This window comes from Mugil cephalus, chromosome 16 (genome assembly GCF_022458985.1).
Source record: "Mugil cephalus isolate CIBA_MC_2020 chromosome 16, CIBA_Mcephalus_1.1, whole genome shotgun sequence".
NCBI classification, from domain to species: Eukaryota; Metazoa; Chordata; class Actinopteri; order Mugiliformes; family Mugilidae; genus Mugil; species Mugil cephalus.
The window spans coordinates 7,647,999-7,666,937 of record NC_061785.1 but is presented as its reverse complement, the minus strand read 5'-3'; the positions used below and the strand labels follow the sequence as shown (position 1 = coordinate 7,666,937).

The 18,939-nt window shown below is 43.4% G+C and overlaps 1 protein-coding gene across 1 annotated transcript in view; it reads left to right on the top strand.

Moving 5' to 3' along the window:
* Positions 1-18,939, top strand: part of LOC125022972 (disintegrin and metalloproteinase domain-containing protein 12-like) — an 80,957-nt gene that overhangs the window by 16,984 nt on the left and 45,034 nt on the right. The gene's annotated exons all lie outside the window — the stretch shown is intronic.

The following is an 18,939-nucleotide window of genomic DNA, read 5'->3' as shown; positions in this document are numbered from 1 at the left end:
TAAGATACCGTCGTCACGTTGTCAGTCAAGAGGGTGGCAGGGATGGAAGGGGGGGAAAACATCATTCGAAAGAGATAGGGTCATCAGCGCGGGTACAGTTTGACAGAGATGTACAGTAGCGCTGGACGCGTTCAGGGGAATATTTGTCATCTTTGCATTTTTTACACGAGAGGCGATTCGATGCGGAGGCCCCAGTCTCAGGCAGCCTCGGCGTTGAGCGAGCTGCCGCTGAGAAGAATGGGACGTGATTGATGGAGCAATATGTTTTCCATCCAGCTCGGCTGCCACACATGAGCAACCAGGAACACGCGGAGCTGTCTGTGTGATAAAGAGAAAGCAAAAGGGAGAGAGAGGGAGCAAATGTGTTTTTATGCTCCCGTCAGCTATGAATCTCACTTGTTTTCCAGACTTAATATATGCAAATTCCACCTGCAAACCGTGGGACAAAGCTTTCAACGCTGGCAATTTTATGGATTACTTACTCTGAAAATATTTTTATGGCAAATCACACGCATTCTTTCTGTTGAATACTCCTCCTTTTGCACAGGTGGGGATTTTGCAAAGCTGACTTTGCAGATTGGCGTGCCGTATTCATGGCTGGGAATTACATTTTCTTGTCATTTCACAATGGGAACCGAACCGTTTCCCCTGTAGTCAGCTGTGGTGGAAAACACCTTACATTCCCACGCACGTAATCCTCGCCCGGCGCGTCTGTCGTCGTCGCCCCATACCGTTGAACGTAAAGTCCACAGTTCGAGCTCGGACCCACGGCCAAGAGGAACAAACAGAGATGATGGAGAGGTGCAATCTACATCTGTCTTAATGAGCTCGACTATGATGGAAGGACTTTTTACTCAAACAAACCTCCATGCATTCCAAGTAGCAATATGTTAGAACGTACTGTCAACACGTGCAACGAGCCTGCAGAATACGACTCAATTACAAAGTCTGTTCTGCAATGAGTCCAAATAACACTTCATCAACATCGAAATAGAAGCTGCTTCATGCCATGTATGTTTGACGCGGCGAGACACATAAAGGAGGTGGATTGGAGGAGGATGCACGCCGATGAGTGCGTCTGGCTCGGATCATTGTCCCACGGCCACAGAACCGAACCTGCCGTGCTGACATTTAGCGAAGGTTCTAGTCTGAGGTTGCTGGCAGGCTGGCTGCGCGCCGCTGATGAAATCCAGTTGTTCAAACACAGCCAGCATCCGTACAGGAGGATAGAAAAAAAAAAAAAAAAAAAAAAAAAGCATCCCAGAGTGAAATGATTTGGATTAGACGCCCAGATTTGTTTTTGTTTTCTCAGGTCTCCTTTAATAAATATCGCTGGCAACGAAACATGCGGGAGGGAGGCGCGCTGCGCGGCCGAACATGATTGCCTCGGTTGTACTGAGGGGTGAACACGGGAGCAGTAGACGCTGCATCAGAACGTTGAGGTGCTGGAAACAATTTTTGACCGTCTGCTTGAAGGGATTACATTTTTCATTTCTGTTCCCCAGAGAGCACAATTGCCTGTTACTTGCCAAACCAAAGCCATACTTATTAAACTCATTGAACTCAAAATTTGTTAAATGTCTGGACTGAAACCTCAAAACAACAGGAACGACCAATCTAATGATTCCTGAACACGAAAGCTTAAAGTCTTGAATATATTTGTCTTTGCCGACACCTATGGTGGTAGAGGAAATTGCAGGCGTGTCTCTTACTAGATCTCTGATAAAACATATTACGGTATTTGTTTTCATGTATAATCACGTGTTTATAACATTTGTTTTCTACTGGTTGAGAGAGGAATTAATGCCGTAGATTGACTAAACATGGACTATTTTACCGTGATGATGAGTAAACATTGTTGAATAATCCCACAGTAGTAGTGTGACAGGTTTGCATGGCCCCATGTTAGCACTGCCTGCTGATGTGAAAATCCAGGTATTTAGAGAGATAAAAAGAGATAAGAGATAAAAAAAAAAAAAATGAAATTAATTAACAGGGCCTATTATGGTTTCATTTATTTTGACACATTTATTCATATTTAAACTGCTTTTGGCTATTGGTAGCTTTTTTCTCATTCATAAAAAGGTAAAATTGGGGACAGCTTTTGCCGTTTAACTGTCCTTTTCTGTAATGCGAAGTAAGCTGTTGCCAACTGCCCGATAAAAAATGAACAGCTGCGCGGTGTTCGTGCTCTCGTCACATGCAGTCGACTTCAGGTCTTCAATTTGCTGCACAGCTGTGTTTCTGGTCATGCTAACGGTTTTGAACGCTAGACTTTTTTCCAGACACATCAATCCTACAACTTTAGCGAAGCATTGTTTTGTGAAGTCACCATTTGAGAAAGGTTTCCCATTTTTGGGCAATGAGTTGACAACCTCAGAGCTGATTATCCTGCCAGTTTTTGTCATAATCTGTCAGTTACGAGCGTGTTGACCTTTAATACAATTTTGGGAAAAATACTCCCAAAAAAACATATGAACTACTGTTTTTATGTCATATTTCTAACAAGTCCATTTTCAAAAGTCACTGCTATGCGTCAAAATTGTAACGGGTGCCTTGTATGTACAAAAGTATTTTGAATTAACACGTGACGACCGTTTCAGATGTCTGCGTTAAATAAATTTCGTTCTGCGACGGCAGGCTGTGTGGAATCGGTGATGACATTTGGAAAGCCTGGAACATGATGAAAACTGTTTCCCGTTCTTGAAATGTGAGCCAGTACAGAGCATTCTTTGGTGCGTCTTGCCATTAAGGCTTGCGGAAGCAGGAGACATAGGCTTCAGATATTCCTTCAGCGCCCTCACTGACAAAGCACCCTGTTGTCAGGATGGAAAGGGCGCCTGCAGCCTGGAGCAAAAAAAAAAAAAAAAAGTCAATGTGTGTCAATGTGTGAACTGGCACTTCTCACTTTTGTGTAATGATGTATCTTCCGATTGAAGTATTGCAATAGAAACACTGCTTTACTCTGGACGACCACCCAGTTCTCTTAATTTAAATATTTACTGCTTGCTCTAGTGAATTTGGAGGCCAGGTCAACAACTTGTTTTTCGTGTTTTTTTTTTTTTTTTGAGTTGTTCCTAAAGTGTTTTTGTGTGTGTGTCAGGCTGCAATCAAGGAGCGTCATTGCTATGAGGTGGGGGTACCTGGTCTGGTCTAGGTTGGTGGAACATGTCCATTTAACATCCACACCAATGTCAGGTCCACACGTTTCCCAGCAGAACATTGAATTGTCACAAGATGGTTTAAATGTCTATTTACTTCTCCTTTCAGTGGGTTTTAATGTTATGGCTGATCAGTGTATACACTCATACAATGAAGATTCACATTCTTCAGAGTCAAGGCAGCTCAACAATCGATTGTCGATGAAAACATCCTCCCAGGTGTTCTGGGATACACACAGGAAATTGATTGCAGAATTGACGAGTGTGTGAACATCGCCCACTATTGCTGATATTAACATGAAAATGCTCTTGACACGGAAACAGATTATGAAGACTCACGTATTTCGGTTGTTCGGCTTAAAGTGCGCATTCAGCACTTTACTTGAAGCGTGAATATCAACCCTGCTTTTTATCCCAGTGTTTTCCTGGCTCACTGTTCTGCTCACGTCCTCGGGAAGCGAGAATCATGTTGACGTCATTTTGTCCTCACAGCTTGTCCTCGACACACTGACCGGCGGTTTCCGGCAACTGGAAATTGGAAGTATGTAGTAACATGGAAAAGAAGCGGGAATGCTAGCGACCACTCTGTGAGCTCCCAGATGCTAATGCTAATGCTAATATTGGTAGCGTGACTGCTAATCTCTCCTGGGTAGAGATCGGCATAGTGTCTGTGGATGCATGCTGAATGAACAACGTGATCCACCGGACACGGTCCTCAAAGTTGAGTGGCCGACATCTGAAAATAATAAGAAAAGTGCCTCTCATCCTCTATCTGCAGTTTTGGGGCCCTATGAGGACTTGGACCTGGAGTTTGCCACTTTGAGTTTCTCATGAAGAATAAATGACCTGGCCAGAATGAACTTTGTTCTTGTTCTCTCTGTCCTAAGAGCAAGAACAAATTCCTCGCTTCTTGTAGAATATGTAACAAGCTTCAGGCAAAAGAAAAAAGCAGCAGGCTACAAGTCATTTATAACATTGTCGCTAGTAGCGTGAACTCTGATCACTGTCATCACCTGGGGTAAGTCTGATGTCTGTGTTGGCGTCTTGGATCGGTTGGATTAGTAGAAGACCGAACCTTCCCACGGTCATGGGGGTTTTTCTTATGTTTTGAGCCAAGACTGATGTTCCCCCAATGCGCAGGCGAAACTACAGTATCCATTTACCATTGAATGCACTGCTGTAAGTGCATTCGCCTCCTTTAATGCCAGTGGATGCGTTCATTTAATCAGCTTCTTGCCTCTGATAGCGGACAGAATCCTCAAGGCTTGTGCACATTTGAGTGGGGACAGTTATAGAGCTTAGATAGGGGGGTATGGAGCCACTGCTCGCCAAGCTGTTGTAGCCATTCTCGCTGCCTTGTGTCTTTGAATGTGAAGCCTCCAGGCACATCTAGATGAGTCCCAAGCTAAGCAGGCTGCACTCTCTCCATCCGGATTTCCCTTTGTAATGGACTGCAGGATCCCTGAAAGGAGGCCTGGGGATAATCAGCTGGGTGGAGGATGTTTTCGGTTGCTTGCTCTCGGGGCTTCTGTTTGCTCATCATGATGTTTGGCCTTAAGCATGCGGCGCATGGAGGGTCTCTATCCATCTTGTATAGTCTTTTTTACAGTATGACAAACAGACACCAATGAGTACACACAGATGTACTTTTGCAAACTTTAATCTGGGCAGGGGGCAGGCGGAGGAAATGTTTCCTGGCTGCAGAAAGTCCTCTATCTGTCTGGTGTTTGGAAGAACAATAAAACTCAGCCTGGACAGTCTCCAGATGCAGTATGTCCCTGTTTGCATATTGGGTATCTCAGGCTGCACTGTTGATTCCTCTCAATGAAGATGTCCTCATGTCTCACTAAAAACACGCAGAGGAAGCGGACTCTCCCGGGGAAGTGAACAAACAGAAGGCTGAAGACACCGCACAAATAAGCAGTCCTTTATGGAAAAAACACATCGCGGTGACCTCCTTTTTCAGAGTTATTGTTCTCGGCTGTTGAGCCACACACAGATTGTTTAAGGAACGTCAAACCTAAATACAGCAATGTCTAACAAATCCTTCCTCTTGTCATTAAGTCAGAGATGAAATAAGATCGTTTTTTTTTCTTTTCCATCAGGACTTGTGCAGAGCAGCCATGGCTCTTTTAGGTTTTAGTTGTTGTTTTGCCTTTAGGAGTCATTTGTTAATGTTTAACTCTTAGCTAGCATTTCACTGTAGCTCCGAACCTGCTACCTTTTCAGTTATAGTGAACATTATTCACATAGTAACCTACTACCGTTACAATCAGTAGGAGCTTATCTAGGCTGTACCATTCATAAAACACAATGCGCTTCATGAAAACAGATATGCTAGAAAGCCATTCAACTGTGCCATCTTCCAACTGAACCCAATACTTTACTTTAATGACTTTACTTTACTTTACTGACTTTACATTTCTTCTCAATATGCTTTTTTTCTTGCGTTCTTGTATTCAAACATCATCAGCAACAGCTCAACTACTGTTTGAGTTAAAAAGGTGCAGCGGACCAAGTGCAGCCCCAATGGATGTGGTCCTGCTTCACCCATTTTAATAGGGATCAACTGGGAGGTAACTTGTGTTGTCCTGGAATAGACTTTTCCACTGCTCATGTCCATTCTCTGATGAGTAACAAGTGTTTTGGAGGCACAAGGGAGACCTACACTATACTAGGACATAATGTTATGCCAGATTGGAGTATATTAGTATGTAAATTGTAAATAGTCTTGTATTCACCACCTGTAGATTATATACAATGTGAGAAAAAAGTGGACATGTGCTTTGGCCTCCTTTCACATGAAGGAGGAGAAGGTCAAGGGGTGGTTTAGGAGGGCACGGAGATACAGTTAAAGCTGGTGATTTGAAGTCTCCATCCGCTGAGGTATTATAGCTGAAAACGCCGCATGCACCCCGTCTGCTGTGTGCTCCCGTAATCACCGTGGAGATGACATCTAATTACAGCCTCGCTCCACATGATCTTATCTGCCGCCAGCCGGTCACATCCAACATCTGAAACCCATCGGTGCATAATCAGCTCGTCCTCCGACCTATTAGCCAAGCGTTCCCGGACAAAAAGAGACGCGTGGACAGGTAGATAGTGAGTGAATGTGCAGTTGGCTGGCATTGTAATTGAGGCAACACAAACACTCGCGTCGGCATGAGCCAACGCACGCACAGCGTTGGGTACATTCTCATTTATTCTCTTTCTTTCACACGTGAAATTTCTTCCTCTAAAATTAATTCTGAAACACAGATACTTATTTCCTGGCAAAGGACACAGTGAAGCTTAACTCTAGCCTCTGTACCTTTCTAGTTACCTTCGCGCCTGCAAGGCCGCGATACACGGTGATTCATTAGTGTCAAAGACAAGCCTTGGAAATGGGCTCATCTTGTCCAGAGCCTGCACCTTTTAACTTCTTCCTTCAAAAGGGAATTTTTTTGGAAAGAGCATTCCTATTTTTGAATTACCTTCTCCTAGGCTCCAATTATTTTCAAGCTTAGAGCTGCAATTAATAAGGTGGACTCCTTGTTCCTAATTAATAAGGATGGTTACAGCTGAAAAAGGCTGTGGGGAACGGTGACATGCATGAAAACCGTTCTGTGTTTCTGTTTCTACATACATGAACATGTACAAAGTGAAACAACTGGAACAATTTATCTGATGTAACTTTGTTTCATTTTGTTTTTTTCTCCTCAGATATGCAGTCAGTTAGATTAATCTTTGAAATAATCTGATCTCATGTTTTCACCTAAAGTTTCCTGACATCTTTCTGTACGGCATCAGAATACTCACCTCTTCATGTGTCGAAGAGTTTTTCTTAAAAATTAAGTAAATATAAATACATTTGGTCAAATAAAAGTTAGTTTTCGTGTGGTGGAAGTTTCATGTTTCCACATCCTTCCTGTATCCCATAAGATGCATTTTTGCCAGTTTTGCCTTCCAAGCTAATTCACATCTCATCGTCTTGAACAAACATAAGGTCACTGCAGGGTAACGTTCCTCCAGCAGAACTCTGCACACACATCATTCAGTCGTACGAAGCTCATATATCCCAATAAACAACAACCAAATTGTATTTAGAGGGGGAATAAGTAAAAAAACAGGATTACATTATCTACGTTTGTTACACCGTGCTCTATGTAGTGATGATAAGAGTCATCTCCTCTCCAGCCTGAGCCGTTTTCCAGACAGACCGCAGGGGTCTCAGGGCTGCAGCTGGTAGATCTATTCTTCGGGGCCGTCCTCCCTTCACCACACGGCCAAATGAAACCTGCAGAAAGCAGCAGGACAAGCCATCACTCACTGCCTCCCTAAAGAGGTTATGAAAGCTCCTTCAAAACTGAGATGCTCTCCATTTGCAATAATTGTTTTAATTTACAGTAGCTCAGTTATGTGTTTATGCATTTAACGACCAGTGTACCTGCATTTGCAAACGTATATATCTAGGGGATGCATTTCATTACCTTTCTCTTTTAATTATCCACCAAATCCATCCCAGACCTGTTAAGAAAAAGAAACAGTTATACTTTTAAAGCTCAGACGCACCAATATCAGAGAATAAGCAACTGTGGCTCCATCCCATGTTTTCTGTATCTGTGCCAAAAAGTTGCATTTTGACCACAGACTGTGAAACGGACAATGTGCATCAGCCAAACTGACGCTATTTTCCTGGGGATACGTGTGGTGCTATCTTGTGACTTTGGAGCCAAGTACAGTGGATTATACACTGTATTTATTTTGTTAAAAAGTCTCACAGTCCAACGGGATCGCTTCATAGAGCACGTCCTTTCTATAGTATCAAATAACTGAACTAAAACAAAACATAGAAAAATTACACTTGAACTTGCTTTTAACTACCTAAAATCACAGACCATCCTTGAAAAACAAACAAAAAAAGAAACATTTGACGTGTGTCTTAGTGTTTTATTTTGGCTCAAATCCCATCCACTAACACTGAGGAGGTAGAGCTTATGACCTGTACTGCAGCTAGTCACCAGGGGGAGCTCTACTTGCTTTGGCTCCAATTTTGAGGAGCAGTTCCACCGTCCTTTTATTATACTGGGTCGTTGCATGACGCTGCTTCCATTGTACTTCGCTCCCACGAGTGTGTGCGTCCTTACTGCTGGCAAGATGGCATTTTACACCAGATGTCTCCAAGACCTGCCCAAGTTAACTATATCGGACGTCCATGGACTCGTCCAAAAGGGAGGCTCCACCCCCCATAGTTCTCTCACCCTCTAAGAGACAAGTTGCCAAGTTCATTCGCCATGTTGTGCTAGGAGACAAATCTTAAGTACATTATGTGCTTGTGTGAGAGGAAATACCCTCCATACCAGCTAGTGGCAGTGGCTTTTAGTGACTGCCGATTAAAAAATGCTCAGTTGGCTGAAACCAAACCAAAGCCACCCCAAATTGTTAAACAAGTATGAGTCATTTTTAAAAGCTCTTTCTTCTATTGTTTGTTCTCAAATCTGGTAAATTAAGAATTCAAAGCCTGAACGATATGCCATTATATTTTACCCTGTAAATGCCATTGTGCCATTTTAAACAGGCTTCTCTGCCTCTTTTAGGCTAAGAATGCATTAAAAGTTATGAGCGGTGGGGATTTTCAAGGAATGTGTTTCATTTTCAGACACTTATGTAAATGCTGTCTAGCATTTAACAGAGTATAATGCAATTTTGAATATTTTCCAGGGAGCTGATAAAGCAGAAACATGCGCTATCACTTTTAATTCCAACCCTTCATTTATCTCATATACAGATAAATGTATGTGGGCTTTTTTTCCCCCCATGTCTCCCTCTGCTACAATAGTCTCACTCTGGGTGCCCAAGAAAATAAAGGAAAATCAAAGTTCTGCAATTTCATCGTGCAGTGTATTCTTTCATTCGTAATATATGACATCAATAACCGAACGTGCAGGCTGTGAATGTATAACTATGCTTTCTTCTTAAAATGCCTGCAATAATGCCACCGTTGTTTTATGCAGACATGAGGGCAATGAGCAACAAAATAAAACTGAATGCCTCTGGGCGCCCGTGAAATGCAGCTATGAAAGTCAAGCGTAAACATGAACCCTGTCCGTAGATATTTGATTTGTGTGCACAATGCATGTTTTTACACCCGGTAAACAGTAGCAAAAGTCTCAGAGGTGGCATAATGTGGCCCTATTAAAAGATATTAACGATTCTGTCGTACAAAGTTAGCATTTGTCTGAACTAGTCGAGGCCCTCTCTCGGTCTTTCTCAGTTTTTCTGTTTTTTTTTTTTTTCCTGGTTATTCCCTTTCACCCATTTAAGCAAACACTCTCCATAAATTCAAGTGAAATCTCATTTTCTCAAGACTACGAGGGTGCCAAAGAGAATAAACAAAAGCAGCCAAAGTTTTTGACCTCTGTGTCTGAAGACTGTGACGATAATCAGCCCAGACTCGTAGTCCTGGCTTCCATCCTCCCTCTGACGGACGGACAAATAGATTTGCCGGAGTTACAGTGTGAGTTAATGTCAGCTGGGAGGGAGTGCTCGCTCTTCGACTTGTCCTCCATCCTGTTCCGTCCGTTCCCACAGTCCGGTGACCTTCGTATGACCGGGCCTCGCTTGCGCGAGGGGTCGCTGACTGAGCGAAAACGCCACGCGTGGTCATCGGTCAGACGCTCGGATCTGGGCCGAAGGAAGCCCGTCTCATTTGGCTGATCCGGGAGATGTTTTCCCCTTCTGTTGCCCTACATGTGCTTATGCAGAGCACTGTCCTTGTGACAAATGCATGCTGAAGGCGAAGCAAAAAACTGCATCCGTTCCAGTTGACTAGCACTGCAAAAAAACACCAACAGCAGATTCCCCTTTTTTATTTTTCCCAAGCAAGTAGCACCTCTGCTGTTGGACCTCTCCAGCGGTGATTCCGTCCTCATCTTTTTTGCGTGTTGCTGCTTTCGACTCGTTTAAAACTTGAAATCCGCATAAGGTTCAATGGGAAAACCTGTGTAGGAGTTTAGAGTTCAGATGGCTCTTTCATCGCTAAATTTAACTTAGTGATAAAGGGAAATGGTGCAGAGAAAGTCAGGGACCTGGAGCACAGACTCTTCCCCTGCCTTCATGTCATGCAGAAAGCAGATGCTTTTGGTTTTCACTCCCCACTGGTCATTGAGGATATGACTCTGAGGCCCCGCATTGCTGAGATGGACACACAGGGAGTTAAAGAAGGTGGTGTGAGTGGATCGGAGGTTTCGGGGTGTTTTTGCTTTGTCAAACTATGAAGGCAGCCACTCCCTTTCTGCTGTATACCAGCCTCCGCATCTCTCCCCCTGCACTTACTTTCTTGTCGTCAGCAACTTCCTTTAATTCCCCGTTGGGTTAAAGAACACGGTAGGGTCTCCTCTGCTTGGCCCCTGTACTCCTCCTCACTCACTCACACCTAATCCCTCCAGCACTGAGGACAGCAGTGAGCTGCCAACAACAATAGGAGCTGCCAGGGTTTGATAAAGAGGCTGTGGACTGCTTTGGGGTGAAGGGACCCAGTGGAATCAAAGTCTGACTCTGTGACACGGTTTCCTTAAAATCATAAAGCAAAGGGGTAACGGACAGGTTTTAAATTCGCAATCGGTTGAGCAGGAAACTGCCGCTAACCCCAACCCTAACCCTAACCCTAGGAACATATCTACCACTGAGGACACTGAAAAGTTAAAGATTCAAGCCGTGCTCACTGGCACTTTCACAATATGTTGATAAAAAACATACAGAGGTATGAAGTGCTGTTTTTCCCAGCCCCCCATCCTACAATAACTACTCCTACTACTACAAAAACTACTACACGGCATCAGGCGTAACATTAAAACCACTGACTGGTGAAGTAAATAACATTGACGATCTTGTGACAATTCATTTTTATGCTGGAAAACATTTGGACCTGGCATTCATATGGATTTTACTTAGACATGTACCGCCCACCTAGACCAGACCAGGCACTCATCACCCAATATCAATGACACTCATGTATTGCTGCAGCCATAACGAGCAGGATGCACCCTGACACAAAAGCGGTTTAGGAGCAACTCTCAAAGGACGAAAAACAGCACAACCTGGCCTCCAAACTCACTATTTATCCCAAACACCCTCCCCAGGACGCCCTCAGAAGACCCAACTGTTTTGGAGGCACAGGAGACTCCTACACAATATTAAGCCAATAGTGTTCCACTTCCTAGGTGCGTTGACGGGACTAGAGGAGTTGCGTTCCTCGCGGGGATCAATGGACCGTGGATGATTGATGACGGTACACGATTACATAATCAGTCACCGGCTTTAGAAACGGGGTGAACTGGTGTTGAAAGTTTACTTCAGGGATCATGACACAGCAGAATGTTTTGTCAGTGTGTGCTGCAGAGATCAGTTTGAAAGGGATTAATAAACCGGACATTTAATTCCTTGGAGGCCACACTCGTTGCAAATCATACTTTGACCTCGCCCCTTACCCAAAATATTAATTTAGCTTAAATCATTTGTTTTGCAGCCTTCGCTCCTTGTCAGTCATCTCCTAAAGGAAACCTCTGGTTCAGGAAGCGTAACCAAACCTACCTTAATACATTAAAGTCAGACCCTCAGTAGAAGCAGTGAGGACATCTTCCTCAGTTAAACAATCAGAGGTGCAAACGGAGGGAGAGTACATTTGTATTCAGCCCTTAATTGTTTGATTTCCCTAAGGGAATAAAGTCAGGGGGAAGAAGGACGGGAGAGGGATAGTGGAGAAGGATGGGGGGTGGGGGAGGTACAAGTACCGACAGGTTTAATTAATTGAAATGCAGCTTTTTTTTATTTCCTTCCACTTTTACCTTGTGAAAAGAATGATAGGCTTGATTGTTTGAAGTCCCCTCGTCGCTCATTAGTTAAAGCACAAGGCTGCAGTGAATGTAGATGCATAAGCTTCGGGCCTTGGGCCAGTTCTTCGCGAAGCATTTGAATTAATGCGGAGGGGGGTGGGTGGGAGGCGCGTGCTCAAAGCTGCTGCAAATGACTTGGCGTTCACCCCTCCCCGGTTACCTCCTCTCCTTCTCAGTCTTAGCCCACATAATAAATAAATCTAAATAAAACAAAGGAAGGCAAAATAAATAAATAAATAATTTAAGAGACAAAAAAAAAAAATACTGTCTGATGTAATTAATTTTTCAAAGCTGCACATTAAGCTTTTGGTTTCCACTTGTATCCACAGAGGGAAAGATGTTTTAAATTTAGTCAATTTCCATCTGTGGGTGTTTAATTTTTCCTGATTTTGCAAAAGGCTGGAGGGCACGAATAGCGAAATATGTCTAAAGGGTTGTTTCACCCAAATTACAAAGCAGACATTTTCTCGTATGCACAAGGTTTGGAGATTGCAATTTTCCCCTCAATACAAAGAAGCTGTGCAAAATCTTGTTTGTGGTTACCACGATACTGCAGAAAAACACATTTAAATTCAGCATTTTTTTTCTTCTCCCAGGTCGACTGTTTCTATGAATGTAGAATGTAGTTTCAGTGAAAAAGTTTCACTGTAATTTCTGGCCCGTCTCGAATGTTGCTTCGCGGAGTTTGCAGAAACATTAAACTTTCTTGTCTGATTTTTCTTTCAATGCAGGATGCATTGAGGGTTGATTAAGTGGTTTAGGATATCAGCCGGGGGAGTGTTGCGGTTTGCTGATAGTGTTGAGAGAAAAGAATGTGTTGCATGATCTATAAGCCATGAGCCCGCTCGGTGTGGAATACAAACACAGTTCGCGGCTACGCCTGCATATGCATAAGCACACACATACACAGATACATGTTCCCACGTAGACGCGCATAAATCGCGCTGAGCTACCAGCAAATGCCACACAAGCGGGGACACACTCTTCTCTCTGTCCCAGAATCCTGCACACATACGCAGCAACCGCATGCCGTCCTGGGGGAAATGAAGAGGCAGAGCAGGGGCCCGCTCTCTACCACAGAGGAACAGAAGCCCCCAGGCAGATAGGAGTAGAAAGCAGAATGAAGGATCTCCCCTCCAGTGATCCACAGCCATCCACAAGGCAATTGGAAAGGTTGCTGCTTTGGCAACCAGAGTAATTAGTTTCAAATAACAATGTCATTGGACTATTCTGGAGAGGGAAAAAAACATCCACCTGATGCTTTTTATTATTATTATTTTTTGTCCTTCTTGGTTATCGCTTTTTTTTAATTGGAATCAGAACTGCTTCATATTTCTTTCCACCCGAAGTGCAGCATTTAAAGTTCGCACTGATCGACTGCCTTTAATTACTCACATGTGATTACTTTTTCCCAGGCCCTTGGGGATCAGTGATATCATTAGCAATAAAACTGACTGTTTATGTCTCCTCAGAAGAAATGAGACGGGCCTCGCCTCGTTGTAACCAACTCGCGAGCGAGCGGGTGATTTAACAGTCGGGGTGGCGGCGTTTGTTCCGTGTGGCTTACGCGTCGCATACCTTCGGGCGACGGACGCCGCGGTGTGAGCGAAACAGATGAGATGAGATTTGATTGTACGTGTCGTCAAGTGACAACAAACAAAGGAATAAAAAGGTGTAAAAAAACAAACAAACAAAAAAAAATCCGTCTTTGTGTCAGTTGAAGCTTGGTAGTGGTTTTCTTTTTGTACTTATGCATATCAGAATCAGAATCAACTTTATTGGCCAAGTGTGTGTGCACGTACAAGGACTTTGACTCCAGTCACTTTGCTCAGTGGTACAAGAAAAAGCACTTAAATAAGCATAAAAGTATAAGTGTAAGAAAATAGAAAACCTGTACAACATAAATTGGACTTTCTGGGTGGTTCTTGCGTACAGTGGTCTGTAACGCAAGCCTGAGGTGAGGAGTCTGAACAAATAGCATCTGGGGTGTGAGGGGTCAGTGGAGATTTTACCTGCCTGCTTCCTGACCCTGGACCGGTACAGGTCCTGGATGGAGGGAAGGTTTGTGACAATAATCTTCTCCGCAGACCTGATTGTCGTCTGCAGTCTGTCCCTGCCATGTCTGGTGTCTGATCCAAACCAGACCTCGATGGATTGGGTCAGGACAGACTGGACTGCTGCTGTGTAGAAGATGATCAGCACCTCCTGGGGTAGGTTGACGCAGGAAGTAAAATCTCTGATGGGTCTTCTTCCTCACAGAGTCGATGTGACCATGAGATTGTCGACCCTAGAAACATGAACGAGTCCCCTGTAGGTACGGTCATGGAAAAGGATAGTAAGGGGAAGTCCTGAAGTCCACTGTCATCTCCACCGTCTTGAGCAGGTTTAGGTCCAGGTGGTTCTGACTAGCTGTTCCACTTCCCCTCTGTATGCAGACTCATCATCGTCCTGGATGAGTTCAGTGACAATGGTGTTATCTGCAAACTTCACAGAAGGGTCCCCATAGGTGCAGTCATTAGTGTTGCTCTTTCTCTATTAGATTACGAATGAAACTGCTCCGTTAAGATCACAGTTATCGTATTGCATCCACTCTGATTCCCTTTCCAAAAAAGGTATTTTGTAATACCTCTTCATCACTCTAATGTTGTAGTCTTGATTGTGTAGTCTGGTTGCAATCGATCTGGGAGGCGCAAAACCCAGCGCAGCACATGCAGCCCTTTGAAAATGCGGGAGTTTTAGTGGAACATTCGAGCGCTCTCATCAAAATGTCTAATTCTTTGCGAAAGAATCACAAAAACGGTACTGACAAACATAATTTGACAATCCATGCCCTAGAGGTGAAGCCCGTCTGTACTTTAACCATAGATGAGCTCACTGCAATCAATAAAACCAAAGAAGATTTGTTAGCTGCGGTGAACGCAAGCGTGGAAGTGGAACGGATCGATGAATCAGTGATGCGTGGCGCCGGCCAGGGTGAAAAAACTCGTCAGAACAACTGCACCTGACGAAGGATCATGCAAGAACTTCCCAGATAGACAGCCAACAGAACCAAGTCGCCCTTATTTTATAAACCAAGTGTTGCCCGCTTTAGTAGTTAGAGAGTCGTTATCCTCACAACTGCAAGAGCTTTCTTAATGGGAAACCATAAACACGGTCTTTAACAACCAATCTACACAAGATAATTGCTCGTTATGTAAGGTCTCTGTATTTCCTCTTAGGGCTTTCTCTACTTCTTGATCTGGTGACCGTCTTGTGTCATTGCATGTTGTGTTTTTTAGCTGTATACTATGTGGCAAATGTAAGGAGGCCTTGCTTTTATTCTAACTAAATGAGAAACAAGTCTGTTTGGCACATTTTGCTCTGACAATACCTTTCTCTGTATTTGCGAATGGACTTGTAGATCTCGGGTTCGGTCTGCATTGTTATTGTCACACTACTGTCAAAGATTAGCGTTGCATCTCTGTCCTAATTCCAATTACCTTATCTATTGTTGTGGTGGTATTCATCACCCCGTCCCTGTAATTGGGATCCTGTGGAGTAATCCATCATGCAGACATTGCTCAGAGATGACACTTTATTGATTTCACGGGGCATGCCTGGGCTTAACCACATCAATCTCTCGGTGACAGTGACTGCAATAATTGCGTGCCACAGCTGCTAATGGCTATTCTCTTTGACCATCCTACTGACCAATTAACCACTCCACGAGAATTATAATGACACTGTTATGAGTTGAAACCACCATAAAGGCATTGTCAGCGTAAAATTGATATGAGAAGTTTTCATTTTGGTGCTTTTAGGGCAACTGACCTTACAACACAGGCCGAATACTTTGTATTTTTATTTTTGCCCTGCTGTGTTTGCTGCTGCCGGAGTTATTTGGTTTTGAAGCCAAGGGCGCCGCCAAGCTGCATGTTAGCTCGCTACTGAACATGGCAGCCTATATAAATAAAGTCAAAACCATCTGCTTTTTCCTTCCTCACTCCTTTTGCAAGAGTCATTGGCTGGCATGCTCTAGCGGTTCTGTTCATGACATGCTTCATGAAGGCTGGGAGTTGCATTGAGCCCAGGGTAAGCAGGGGGAATTCTGCTTCTCTGCTCTACTTGGCACTGGCCCGCAACTCTGCCTGATGTCAGACAGATCACAGCCAGAGAGACTGGCCCTCTTCCCTTTCGCTCTTGGAAAAAACCTGTTTCTAACACTGGGACAAGGGTTTTTTTTTTTTTTTTTTTTTTTTGGCTCGGATGGTTTTTCTTCACTACTGTAGGTTTTCATGCGCACAATCCCACTTTTCCCTTTGCATTTTCCAAGTGAGATTGGGTTCTTGCCACTTGCCACATAAAAGCAGAGGGACCTTATTACTACCGCAATGCCTCACGAGTCTCCCAGTCGAAATGTAATGTACTAATTGGAACTCCTTGATTAAGTTTTATGACAGGCGTAATTCTTTGATGGTGATTTCATCTGCTCTAAATGTTTATCTTGACATCTGTTCTAAATAACTTTCTGTTAGAATACGGTAGAGTGCTACTTGCTCTTCGGAGAATTAGCTTCCCATTTATCATAGTTAAGTCCACGGTTTATCCAGAGATCCCTTATTAGGTTGTCTAAGCTTAATGAGGAGCCTTTGACTCCAGATCCAGCTTGTGTTCCAACAACGGTAATGAAGGCTATAGCGCAGCGGCCATAGCTGTCAAGAAGTGCAACAAGGAGACGAAGAACACCCAATTTCAAAGAAGACTTTTAATGGCACTTAAAGATGACAAGAAACATAGCATTGTTCAACGAGGAGTCCAATAACGCAAGTCCAACAAAAAGTCCAATCTACAAAAGATAATCCAACAGAGGAAGCAAAGTAATCCAAAAACTGAAGGGAGTCAAAAACCATGAGAAGCAAAGGAACACAGGAAATAGCTGAAAAGCACAACAGGTACATCCAGAGTAAAGGAACGGAGCAAATGACGAGAGACAAAGGGTGAGGAAGTACTATATATACACACACATGCAGAACTAATCGTGAAATAAAACACATAAGGCAAGACAGGCGAGCGTAATCAGAAGGACGGGAAAAGTCAAAGGCCAGAAATAAAACTGGGTAGCAAAAGGTACCATACTCAATGCCGTTATTAACTAAAAAATCAATTATGCGCTCGGAAACGTCCACTGTGAAACTCCTGTGGAGTTTCTGATGCCATGCATGCATATATGCAGCAACATGGCGTATGTAGATAACCCTTATCTAAACTTGGCACATGTTACGGTTCTGTCACTTGCAAGCTGCATATCCATCCCTCAAATGCGCCTAAGAAGCAAGTACAGATGTTTTTATGGCATGCATATGTTTGAAATCATACATGATCCGTTCCCTTTGTTCTTCGTTGTCGTGCAAGTCCCGGAGACAGCTATGAATGTCTTGTTTAAATGCTCCAGGCAAAGAAATACCACTTGCATCCATGTTGTTTTCACATTTTAACTTCGGAGTGCATGAAAGTCAGAGAAGCGACTTGGGAAATGACACCCATCCGAGGACTACGTTAAAGCACAGTTACTAATAGAAATATAGTAAACTGAAACTGACAGTGATGTATTCGACTTGTGATAAAATGCTTCCTGCACACATAGGCATACTGAGTGTCAGGATACCACGTTTGTGCCCGTTCTTTGCTGTGATGCCTCACGTCTTATTTCCTGCATCCATATCGTCCCTCGCTCTCAGCTTTCTGGTTCGGGCTGTTCAATAAAACTTCTAGATTTGTTGCCTTGTTTTTATTGCATCTCACCACACAGTAGCTTTTAGGCATTTTCCTGTTTTCCTGCTAGCCGACAGAAGTGATAAAGATCCACTTTCATGCAATGCAAAGTCAGGCTTCGCCCTAGTATTATTGTTATTGTCAGTTTTGCAGAGAAACCTCTCTTTCTCGTAATATTGCTTCTTTTTCCTCTTGGACCGTTGTCGCATAATGAATTCAGCATTTGTTGACTCCAACAATTTGATCAAAAGTGTCCCAAACTGTTTGAACTTTCCTCGCCGCCGCTGCTCAGAATGTGTTTTTCGAGGTTCGTGTGCGACTCTCTCCTCCTCTCTTTTTGTGCTGCGTTTGGATATTACCATAAACACTGTTCAAACGGGCGTTAATGCAGACAGAAAACCGCTTTTTAATTAGCATATAAAGGCTCAAACACATTTTCCCCAGCGTGATTGCCAGGTGCACTGTTTGACATTCAGGACCTTTCTTTTGAGGCCATTTGCATCAATCACCTACGAACGAGACTCCCCTTTGCCGTTGACTGATTAGACTCTTATTCTCCAATTAATCAAGCCTGTTTCAGTTAATATATGTCGCACTCCTCTCTATTTACACCCCACACATACAAGCAGAACAAACACTGAAAATGAAGACCACGTGTAAAACGATGGTATTTGGTGATAAATCTCGAAAAAGAAAAAAAAAAGATGTATTTTTCCGGGGTTAGCCCGGCTGTGTTTTGTCCATTAGAACATTCACAACAGGGAATGTGCCCTGACATTTATTTCTCTTTGTGAATATATTCCATTTAGATAAGGCTTAGTGTAACTCCTGTTGTTTGCCGTACAGAGACGGACAAGAAGTGGCTGACAACGCCGAACAGAGATACAGCAGGACAAATATGACAATTTAATGCGGGAAGAACAGAAGTGACATTTAGTTGTCGGCATTCAGGATTAGCTTGAAGTGATTTCATTGTCATTCTGCCTGCTTTGTCAAATCCACTGACGGGCAAAGCCGTCGCCTCCCTCACCTAATATATTTTCTTTCAGAAAGTTCTCTCGGAGGCGGAATGACAAGATGTAAACAATGAAACTGTGTGTACCTGTCTAACAGATGCAGAGACGTTAACAAATGTTCCTCGGTTTTCAGTGCAT